Below are 11683 nucleotides of genomic sequence, written 5' to 3'. Positions count from 1 at the left end.
TGGTCTTGTACTGTATATAGTGTCCTGTACTGTATATAGGGTCCTGTACTGTATATAGGGTCCTGTACTGTATGTTGGGTCCTGTACTGTATGTTGGGTCCTGTACTGTATGTAGGGTCCTGTACATTAGGTAGTGTCTTGTACTGTATATAGTGTCCTGTACTGTATATATGGTCTTGTACTGTATATAGGGTCCTGTACTGTATGTTGGGTCCTGTACTGTATGTTGGGTCCTGTACTGTATGTAGGGTCCTGTACATTAGGTAGTGTCTTGTACTGTATATAGTGTCCTGTACTGTATATAGGGTCCTGTACTGTATATAGGGCCCTGTACAGTATGTAGGGAGGGTCCTGTACCGTATATAGGGCCCTGTATTGTATGTAGGGTCCTGTACATTAGGTAGTGTCCTGTACTGTATATAGGGTCCTGTACTGTATGTTGGGTCCTGTACTGTATGTTGGGTCCTGTACTGTATGTAGGGTCCTGTACTGTATGTTGGGTCCTGTACTGTATGTTGGGTCCTGTACTGTATGTAGGGTCCTGTACATTAGGTAGTGTCTTGTACTGTATATAGTGTCCTGTACCGTATGTAGGGTCCTGTACTGTATATAGGGCCCTGTACAGTATGTAGGGAGGGTCCTGTACCGTATATAGGGCCCTGTATTGTATGTAGGGTCCTGTACATTAGGTAGCGTCCTGTACTGTATATAGGGTCCTGTACTGTATGTTGGGTCCTGTACTGTATGTTGGGTCCTGTACTGTATGTAGGGTCCTGTACATTAGGTAGTGTCTTGTACTGTATATAGTGTCCTGTACCGTATGTAGGGTCCTGTACTGTATATAGGGCCCTGTACAGTATGTAGGGAGGGTCCTGTACCGTATATAGGGCCCTGTATTGTATGTAGGGTCCTGTACATTAGGTAGTGTCTTGTACTGTATATAGGGTCCTGTACTGTATGTTGGGTCCTGTACTGTATGTTGGGTCCTGTACATTAGGTAGTGTCTTGTACTGTATATAGTGTCCTGTACTGTATATAGGGTCTTGTACTGTATATAGTGTCCTGTACTGTATATAGGGTCTTGTACTGTATATAGTGTCCTGTACTGTATATAGGGTCCTGTACTGTATGTTGGGTCCTGTACTGTATGTTGGGTCCTGTACATTAGGTAGTGTCTTGTACTGTATATAGTGTCCTGTACTGTATATAGGGTCTTGTACTGTATATAGTGTCCTGTACTGTATATAGGGTCTTGTACTGTATATAGGGTCCTGTACTGTATGTTGGGTCCTGTACATTAGGTAGTGTCCTGTACTGTATATAGGGTCCTGTACTGTATGTTGGGTCCTGTACATTAGGTAGTGTCTTGTACTGTATATAGTGTCCTGTACTGTATATAGTGTCCTGTACTGTATATAGGGTCTTGTACTGTATATAGTGTCCTGTACTGTATATAGGGTCCTGTACATTAGGTAGTGTCTTGTACTGTATATAGTGTCATGTACTGTATATAGGGTCTTGTACTGTATATAGGGTCCTGTACTGTATGTTGGGTCCTGTACATTAGGTAGTGTCTTGTACTGTATATAGTGTCCTGTACTGTATATAGTGTCCTGTACTGTATATAGGGTCTTGTACTGTATATAGTGTCCTGTACTGTATATAGGGTCCTGTACTGTATATAGGGTCCTGTACTGTATGTTGGGTCCTGTACATTAGGTAGTGTCTTGTACTGTATATAGTGTCCTGTACTGTATATAGTGTCTTGTACTGTATATAGTGTCCTGTACTGTATATAGGGTCTTGTACTGTATATAGTGTCCTGTACTGTATATAGGGTCCTGTACTGTATATAGGGTCCTGTACATTAGGTAGTGTCTTGTACTGTATATAGTGTCCTGTACTGTATATAGGGTCTTGTACTGTATATAGTGTCCTGTACTGTATGTTGGGTCCTGTACATTAGGTAGTGTCTTGTACTGTATATAGTGTCCTGTACTGTATATAGGGTCTTGTACTGTATATAGTGTCCTGTACTGTATATAGGGTCCTGTACATTAGGTAGTGTCTTGTACTGTATATAGTGTCCTGTACTGTATATAGGGTCTTGTACTGTATATAGGGTCCTGTACTGTATGTTGGGTCCTGTACATTAGGTAGTGTCTTGTACTGTATATAGTGTCCTGTACTGTATATAGTGTCCTGTACTGTATATAGGGTCTTGTACTGTATATAGTGTCCTGTACTGTATATAGGGTCCTGTACTGTATATAGGGTCCTGTACTGTATGTTGGGTCCTGTACATTAGGTAGTGTCTTGTACTGTATACAGTGTCCTGTACTGTATATAGTGTCTTGTACTGTATATAGTGTCCTGTACTGTATATAGGGTCTTGTACTGTATATAGTGTCCTGTACTGTATATAGGGTCCTGTACTGTATATAGGGTCCTGTACATTAGGTAGTGTCTTGTACTGTATATAGTGTCCTGTACTGTATATAGGGTCTTGTACTGTATATAGTGTCCTGTACTGTATGTTGGGTCCTGTACATTAGGTAGTGTCTTGTACTGTATATAGTGTCCTGTACTGTATATAGGGTCTTGTACTGTATATAGTGTCCTGTACTGTATATAGGGTCCTGTACATTAGGTAGTGTCTTGTACTGTATATAGTGTCCTGTACTGTATATAGTGTCCTGTACTGTATATAGGGTCTTGTACTGTATATAGTGTCATGTACTGTATATAGGGTCTTGTACTGTATATAGGGTCCTGTACTGTATGTTGGGTCCTGTACATTAGGTAGTGTCTTGTACTGCATATATTGTCCTGTACTGTATATAGTGTCCTGTACTGTATATAGGGTCTTGTACTGTATATAGTGTCCTGTACTGTATATAGGGTCCTGTACTGTATATAGGGTCCTGTACTGTATGTTGGGTCCTGTACATTAGGTAGTGTCTTGTACTGTATATAGTGTCCTGTACTGTATATAGTGTCTTGTACTGTATATAGTGTCCTGTACTGTATATAGGGTCTTGTACTGTATATAGTGTCCTGTACTGTATATAGGGTCCTGTACTGTATATAGGGTCCTGTACATTAGGTAGTGTCTTGTACTGTATATAGTGTCCTGTACTGTATATAGGGTCTTGTACTGTATATAGTGTCCTGTACTGTATGTTGGGTCCTGTACATTAGGTAGTGTCTTGTACTGTATATAGTGTCCTGTACTGTATATAGGGTCTTGTACTGTATATAGTGTCCTGTACTGTATGTTGGGTCCTGTACATTAGGTAGTGTCTTGTACTGTATATAGTGTCCTGTACTGTATGTTGGGTCCTGTACATTAGGTAGTGTCTTGTACTGTATATAGTGTCCTGTACTGTATATAGGGTCCTGTACTGTATATAGGGTCCTGTACTGTATGTTGGGTCCTGTACATTAGGTAGTGTCTTGTACTGTATATAGTGTCCTGTACTGTATATAGCGTCTTGTACTGTATATAGTGTCCTATACTGTATATAGGGTCTTGTACTGTATATAGTGTCCTGTACTGTATATAGGGTCCTGTACTGTATATAGGGTCCTGTACATTAGGTAGTGTCTTGTACTGTATATAGTGTCCTGTACTGTATATAGGGTCTTGTACTGTATATAGTGTCCTGTACTGTATGTTGGGTCCTGTACATTAGGTAGTGTCTTGTACTGTATATAGTGTCCTGTACTGTATATAGGGTCTTGTACTGTATATAGTGTCCTGTACTGTATATAGGGTCCTGTACATTAGGTAGTGTCTTGTACTGTATATAGTGTCCTGTACTGTATATAGTGTCCTGTACTGTATATAGGGTCTTGTACTGTATATAGTGTCATGTACTGTATATAGGGTCTTGTACTGTATATAGGGTCCTGTACTGTATGTTGGGTCCTGTACATTAGGTAGTGTCTTGTACTGTATATAGTGTCCTGTACTGTATATAGTGTCCTGTACTGTATATAGGGTCTTGTACTGTATATAGGGTCCTGCACTGTATATAGGGTCCTGTACTGTATATAGGGTCCTGTACTGTATGTTGGGTCCTGTACATTAGGTAGTGTCTTGTACTGTATATAGTGTCCTGTACTGTATATAGTGTCTTGTACTGTATATAGTGTCCTGTACTGTATATAGGGTCTTGTACTGTATATAGTGTCCTGTACTGTATATAGGGTCCTGTACTGTATATAGGGTCCTGTACATTAGGTAGTGTCTTGTACTGTATATAGTGTCCTGTACTGTATATAGGGTCTTGTACTGTATATAGTGTCCTGTACTGTATGTTGGGTCCTGTACATTAGGTAGTGTCTTGTACTGTATATAGTGTCCTGTACTGTATGTTGGGTCCTGTACATTAGGTAGTGTCTTGTACTGTATATAGTGTCCTGTACTGTATATAGGGTCCTGTACTGTATATAGGGTCCTGTACTGTATGTTGGGTCCTGTACATTAGGTAGTGTCTTGTACTGTATATAGTGTCTTGTACTGTATATAGTGTCCTGTACTGTATATAGGGTCTTGTACTGTATATAGTGTCCTGTACTATATATATGGTCCTGTAGTTTATATAGGATCCTGTACATTAGGTAGTGTCTTGTACTGTATATAGTGTCCTGTACTGTATATAGGGTCTTGTACTGTATATAGTGTCCTGTACTGTATGTTGGGTCCTGTACATTAGGTAGTGTCTTGTACTGTATATAGTGTCCTGTACTGTATATAGGGTCTTGTACTGTATATAGTGTCCTGTACTGTATATAGGGTCCTGTACATTAGGTAGTGTCTTGTACTGTATATAGTGTCCTGTACTGTATATAGTGTCCTGTACTGTATATAGGGTCTTGTACTGTATATAGTGTCATGTACTGTATATAGGGTCCTGTACTGTATGTTGGGTCCTGTACATTAGGTAGTGTCTTGTACTGTATATAGTGTCCTGTACTGTATATAGTGTCCTGTACTGTATATAGGGTCTTGTACTGTATATAGGGTCCTGCACTGTATATAGGGTCCTGTACTGTATATAGGGTCCTGTACTGTATGTTGGGTCCTGTACATTAGGTAGTGTCTTGTACTGTATATAGTGTCCTGTACTGTATATAGTGTCTTGTACTGTATATAGTGTCCTGTACTGTATATAGGGTCTTGTACTGTATATAGTGTCCTGTACTGTATATATGGTCCTGTACTGTATATAGGGTCCTGTACATTAGGTAGTGTCTTGTACTGTATATAGTGTCCTGTACTGTATATAGGGTCTTGTACTGTATATAGGGTCCTGTACTGTATGTTGGGTCCTGTACATTAGGTAGTGTCTTGTACTGTATATAGTGTCCTGTACTGTATATAGTGTCCTGTACTGTATATAGGGTCTTGTACTGTATATAGTGTCCTGTACTGTATATAGGGTCCTGTACTGTATATAGGGTCCTGTACTGTATGTTGGGTCCTGTACATTAGGTAGTGTCTTGTACTGTATATAGTGTCCTGTACTGTATATAGTGTCTTGTACTGTATATAGTGTCCTGTACTGTATATAGGGTCTTGTACTGTATATAGTGTCCTGTACTGTATATAGGGTCCTGTACTGTATATAGGGTCCTGTACATTAGGTAGTGTCTTGTACTGTATATAGTGTCCTGTACTGTATATAGGGTCTTGTACTGTATATAGTGTCCTGTACTGTATGTTGGGTCCTGTACATTAGGTAGTGTCTTGTACTGTATATAGTGTCCTGTACTGTATATAGGGTCTTGTACTGTATATAGTGTCCTGTACTGTATATAGGGTCCTGTACATTAGGTAGTGTCTTGTACTGTATATAGTGTCCTGTACTGTATATAGTGTCCTGTACTGTATATAGGGTCTTGTACTGTATATAGTGTCATGTACTGTATATAGGGTCTTGTACTGTATATAGGGTCCTGTACTGTATGTTGGGTCCTGTACATTAGGTAGTGTCTTGTACTGCATATATTGTCCTGTACTGTATATAGTGTCCTGTACTGTATATAGGGTCTTGTACTGTATATAGTGTCCTGTACTGTATATAGGGTCCTGTACTGTATATAGGGTCCTGTACTGTATGTTGGGTCCTGTACATTAGGTAGTGTCTTGTACTGTATATAGTGTCCTGTACTGTATATAGTGTCTTGTACTGTATATAGTGTCCTGTACTGTATATAGGGTCTTGTACTGTATATAGTGTCCTGTACTGTATATAGGGTCCTGTACTGTATATAGGGTCCTGTACATTAGGTAGTGTCTTGTACTGTATATAGTGTCCTGTACTGTATATAGGGTCTTGTACTGTATATAGTGTCCTGTACTGTATGTTGGGTCCTGTACATTAGGTAGTGTCTTGTACTGTATATAGTGTCCTGTACTGTATATAGGGTCTTGTACTGTATATAGTGTCCTGTACTGTATGTTGGGTCCTGTACATTAGGTAGTGTCTTGTACTGTATATAGTGTCCTGTACTGTATGTTGGGTCCTGTACATTAGGTAGTGTCTTGTACTGTATATAGTGTCCTGTACTGTATATAGGGTCCTGTACTGTATATAGGGTCCTGTACTGTATGTTGGGTCCTGTACATTAGGTAGTGTCTTGTACTGTATATAGTGTCCTGTACTGTATATAGCGTCTTGTACTGTATATAGTGTCCTATACTGTATATAGGGTCTTGTACTGTATATAGTGTCCTGTACTGTATATAGGGTCCTGTACTGTATATAGGGTCCTGTACATTAGGTAGTGTCTTGTACTGTATATAGTGTCCTGTACTGTATATAGGGTCTTGTACTGTATATAGTGTCCTGTACTGTATGTTGGGTCCTGTACATTAGGTAGTGTCTTGTACTGTATATAGTGTCCTGTACTGTATATAGGGTCTTGTACTGTATATAGTGTCCTGTACTGTATATAGGGTCCTGTACATTAGGTAGTGTCTTGTACTGTATATAGTGTCCTGTACTGTATATAGTGTCCTGTACTGTATATAGGGTCTTGTACTGTATATAGTGTCATGTACTGTATATAGGGTCTTGTACTGTATATAGGGTCCTGTACTGTATGTTGGGTCCTGTACATTAGGTAGTGTCTTGTACTGTATATAGTGTCCTGTACTGTATATAGTGTCCTGTACTGTATATAGGGTCTTGTACTGTATATAGGGTCCTGCACTGTATATAGGGTCCTGTACTGTATATAGGGTCCTGTACTGTATGTTGGGTCCTGTACATTAGGTAGTGTCTTGTACTGTATATAGTGTCCTGTACTGTATATAGTGTCTTGTACTGTATATAGTGTCCTGTACTGTATATAGGGTCTTGTACTGTATATAGTGTCCTGTACTGTATATAGGGTCCTGTACTGTATATAGGGTCCTGTACATTAGGTAGTGTCTTGTACTGTATATAGTGTCCTGTACTGTATATAGGGTCTTGTACTGTATATAGTGTCCTGTACTGTATGTTGGGTCCTGTACATTAGGTAGTGTCTTGTACTGTATATAGTGTCCTGTACTGTATGTTGGGTCCTGTACATTAGGTAGTGTCTTGTACTGTATATAGTGTCCTGTACTGTATATAGGGTCCTGTACTGTATATAGGGTCCTGTACTGTATGTTGGGTCCTGTACATTAGGTAGTGTCTTGTACTGTATATAGTGTCTTGTACTGTATATAGTGTCCTGTACTGTATATAGGGTCTTGTACTGTATATAGTGTCCTGTACTATATATATGGTCCTGTAGTTTATATAGGATCCTGTACATTAGGTAGTGTCTTGTACTGTATATAGTGTCCTGTACTGTATATAGGGTCTTGTACTGTATATAGTGTCCTGTACTGTATGTTGGGTCCTGTACATTAGGTAGTGTCTTGTACTGTATATAGTGTCCTGTACTGTATATAGGGTCTTGTACTGTATATAGTGTCCTGTACTGTATATAGGGTCCTGTACATTAGGTAGTGTCTTGTACTGTATATAGTGTCCTGTACTGTATATAGTGTCCTGTACTGTATATAGGGTCTTGTACTGTATATAGTGTCATGTACTGTATATAGGGTCCTGTACTGTATGTTGGGTCCTGTACATTAGGTAGTGTCTTGTACTGTATATAGTGTCCTGTACTGTATATAGTGTCCTGTACTGTATATAGGGTCTTGTACTGTATATAGGGTCCTGCACTGTATATAGGGTCCTGTACTGTATATAGGGTCCTGTACTGTATGTTGGGTCCTGTACATTAGGTAGTGTCTTGTACTGTATATAGTGTCCTGTACTGTATATAGTGTCTTGTACTGTATATAGTGTCCTGTACTGTATATAGGGTCTTGTACTGTATATAGTGTCCTGTACTGTATATATGGTCCTGTACTGTATATAGGGTCCTGTACATTAGGTAGTGTCTTGTACTGTATATAGTGTCCTGTACTGTATATAGGGTCTTGTACTGTATATAGGGTCCTGTACTGTATGTTGGGTCCTGTACATTAGGTAGTGTCTTGTACTGTATATAGTGTCCTGTACTGTATATAGTGTCCTGTACTGTATATAGGGTCTTGTACTGTATATAGTGTCCTGTACTGTATATAGTGTCCTGTACAGTATATAGGGTCTTGTACTGTATATAGTGTCATGTACTGTATATAGGGTCTTGTACTGTATATAGGGTCCTGTACTGTATGTTGGGTCCTGTACATTAGGTAGTGTCTTGTACTGCATATAGTGTCCTGTACTGTATATAGTGTCCTGTACTGTATATAGGGTCTTGTACTGTATATAGTGTCCTGTACTGTATATAGGGTCCTGTACTGTATATAGGGTCCTGTACTGTATGTTGGGTCCTGTACATTAGGTAGTGTCTTGTACTGTATATAGTGTCCTGTACTGTATATAGTGTCTTGTACTGTATATAGTGTCCTGTACTGTATATAGGGTCTTGTACTGTATATAGTGTCCTGTACTGTATATAGGGTCCTGTACTGTATATAGGGTCCTGTACATTAGGTAGTGTCTTGTACTGTATATAGTGTCCTGTACTGTATATAGGGTCTTGTACTGTATATAGTGTCCTGTACTGTATGTTGGGTCCTGTACATTAGGTAGTGTCTTGTACTGTATATAGTGTCCTGTACTGTATATAGGGTCTTGTACTGTATATAGTGTCCTGTACTGTATGTTGGGTCCTGTACATTAGGTAGTGTCTTGTACTGTATATAGTGTCCTGTACTGTATGTTGGGTCCTGTACATTAGGTAGTGTCTTGTACTGTATATAGTGTCCTGTACTGTATATAGGGTCCTGTACTGTATATAGGGTCCTGTACTGTATGTTGGGTCCTGTACATTAGGTAGTGTCTTGTACTGTATATAGTGTCCTGTACTGTATATAGTGTCTTGTACTGTATATAGTGTCCTGTACTGTATATAGGGTCTTGTACTGTATATAGTGTCCTGTACTGTATATAGGGTCCTGTACTGTATATAGGGTCCTGTACATTAGGTAGTGTCTTGTACTGTATATAGTGTCCTGTACTGTATATAGGGTCTTGTACTGTATATAGTGTCCTGTACTGTATGTTGGGTCCTGTACATTAGGTAGTGTCTTGTACTGTATATAGTGTCCTGTACTGTATATAGGGTCTTGTACTGTATATAGTGTCCTGTACTGTATATAGGGTCCTGTACATTAGGTAGTGTCTTGTACTGTATATAGTGTCCTGTACTGTATATAGTGTCCTGTACTGTATATAGGGTCTTGTACTGTATATAGTGTCATGTACTGTATATAGGGTCTTGTACTGTATATAGGGTCCTGTACTGTATGTTGGGTCCTGTACATTAGGTAGTGTCTTGTACTGTATATAGTGTCCTGTACTGTATATAGTGTCCTGTACTGTATATAGGGTCTTGTACTGTATATAGGGTCCTGCACTGTATATAGGGTCCTGTACTGTATATAGGGTCCTGTACTGTATGTTGGGTCCTGTACATTAGGTAGTGTCTTGTACTGTATATAGTGTCCTGTACTGTATATAGTGTCTTGTACTGTATATAGTGTCCTGTACTGTATATAGGGTCTTGTACTGTATATAGTGTCCTGTACTGTATATAGGGTCCTGTACTGTATATAGGGTCCTGTACATTAGGTAGTGTCTTGTACTGTATATAGTGTCCTGTACTGTATATAGGGTCTTGTACTGTATATAGTGTCCTGTACTGTATGTTGGGTCCTGTACATTAGGTAGTGTCTTGTACTGTATATAGTGTCCTGTACTGTATGTTGGGTCCTGTACATTAGGTAGTGTCTTGTACTGTATATAGTGTCCTGTACTGTATATAGGGTCCTGTACTGTATATAGGGTCCTGTACTGTATGTTGGGTCCTGTACATTAGGTAGTGTCTTGTACTGTATATAGTGTCTTGTACTGTATATAGTGTCCTGTACTGTATATAGGGTCTTGTACTGTATATAGTGTCCTGTACTGTATATAGGGTCCTGTACTGTATATAGGGTCCTGTACATTAGGTAGTGTCTTGTACTGTATATAGTGTCCTGTACTGTATATAGGGTCTTGTACTGTATATAGTGTCCTGTACTGTATGTTGGGTCCTGTACATTAGGTAGTGTCTTGTACTGTATATAGTGTCCTGTACTGTATATAGGGTCTTGTACTGTATATAGTGTCCTGTACTGTATATAGGGTCCTGTACATTAGGTAGTGTCTTGTACTGTATATAGTGTCCTGTACTGTATATAGTGTCCTGTACTGTATATAGGGTCTTGTACTGTATATAGTGTCATGTACTGTATATAGGGTCCTGTACTGTATGTTGGGTCCTGTACATTAGGTAGTGTCTTGTACTGTATATAGTGTCCTGTACTGTATATAGTGTCCTGTACTGTATATAGGGTCTTGTACTGTATATAGGGTCCTGCACTGTATATAGGGTCCTGTACTGTATATAGGGTCCTGTACTGTATGTTGGGTCCTGTACATTAGGTAGTGTCTTGTACTGTATATAGTGTCCTGTACTGTATATAGTGTCTTGTACTGTATATAGTGTCCTGTACTGTATATAGGGTCTTGTACTGTATATAGTGTCCTGTACTGTATATATGGTCCTGTACTGTATATAGGGTCCTGTACATTAGGTAGTGTCTTGTACTGTATATAGTGTCCTGTACTGTATATAGGGTCTTGTACTGTATATAGGGTCCTGTACTGTATGTTGGGTCCTGTACATTAGGTAGTGTCTTGTACTGTATATAGTGTCCTGTACTGTATATAGTGTCCTGTACTGTATATAGGGTCTTGTACTGTATATAGTGTCCTGTACTGTATATAGGGTCCTGTACTGTATATAGGGTCCTGTACTGTATATAGGGTCCTGTACTGTATGTTGGGTCCTGTACATTAGGTAGTGTCTTGTACTGTATATAGTGTCCTGTACTGTATATAGTGTCTTGTACTGTATATAGTGTCCTGTACTGTATATAGGGTCTTGTACTGTATATAGTGTCCTGTACTGTATATATGGTCCTGTACTGTATGTTGGGTCCTGTACATTAGGTAGTGTCTTGTACTGTATATAGTGTCCTGTACTGTATATAGTGTCCTGTACTGTATATAGGGTC

The sequence above is a fragment of the Dendrobates tinctorius genome, unplaced genomic scaffold (genome assembly GCF_039654945.1).
Source record: "Dendrobates tinctorius isolate UK_male_01 unplaced genomic scaffold, ASM3965494v1 ptg000173l, whole genome shotgun sequence".
NCBI classification, from domain to species: domain Eukaryota; kingdom Metazoa; phylum Chordata; class Amphibia; order Anura; family Dendrobatidae; genus Dendrobates; species Dendrobates tinctorius.
The sequence above is the reverse complement of the archived record's forward strand: the minus strand, read 5'-3'. Positions refer to the sequence as shown.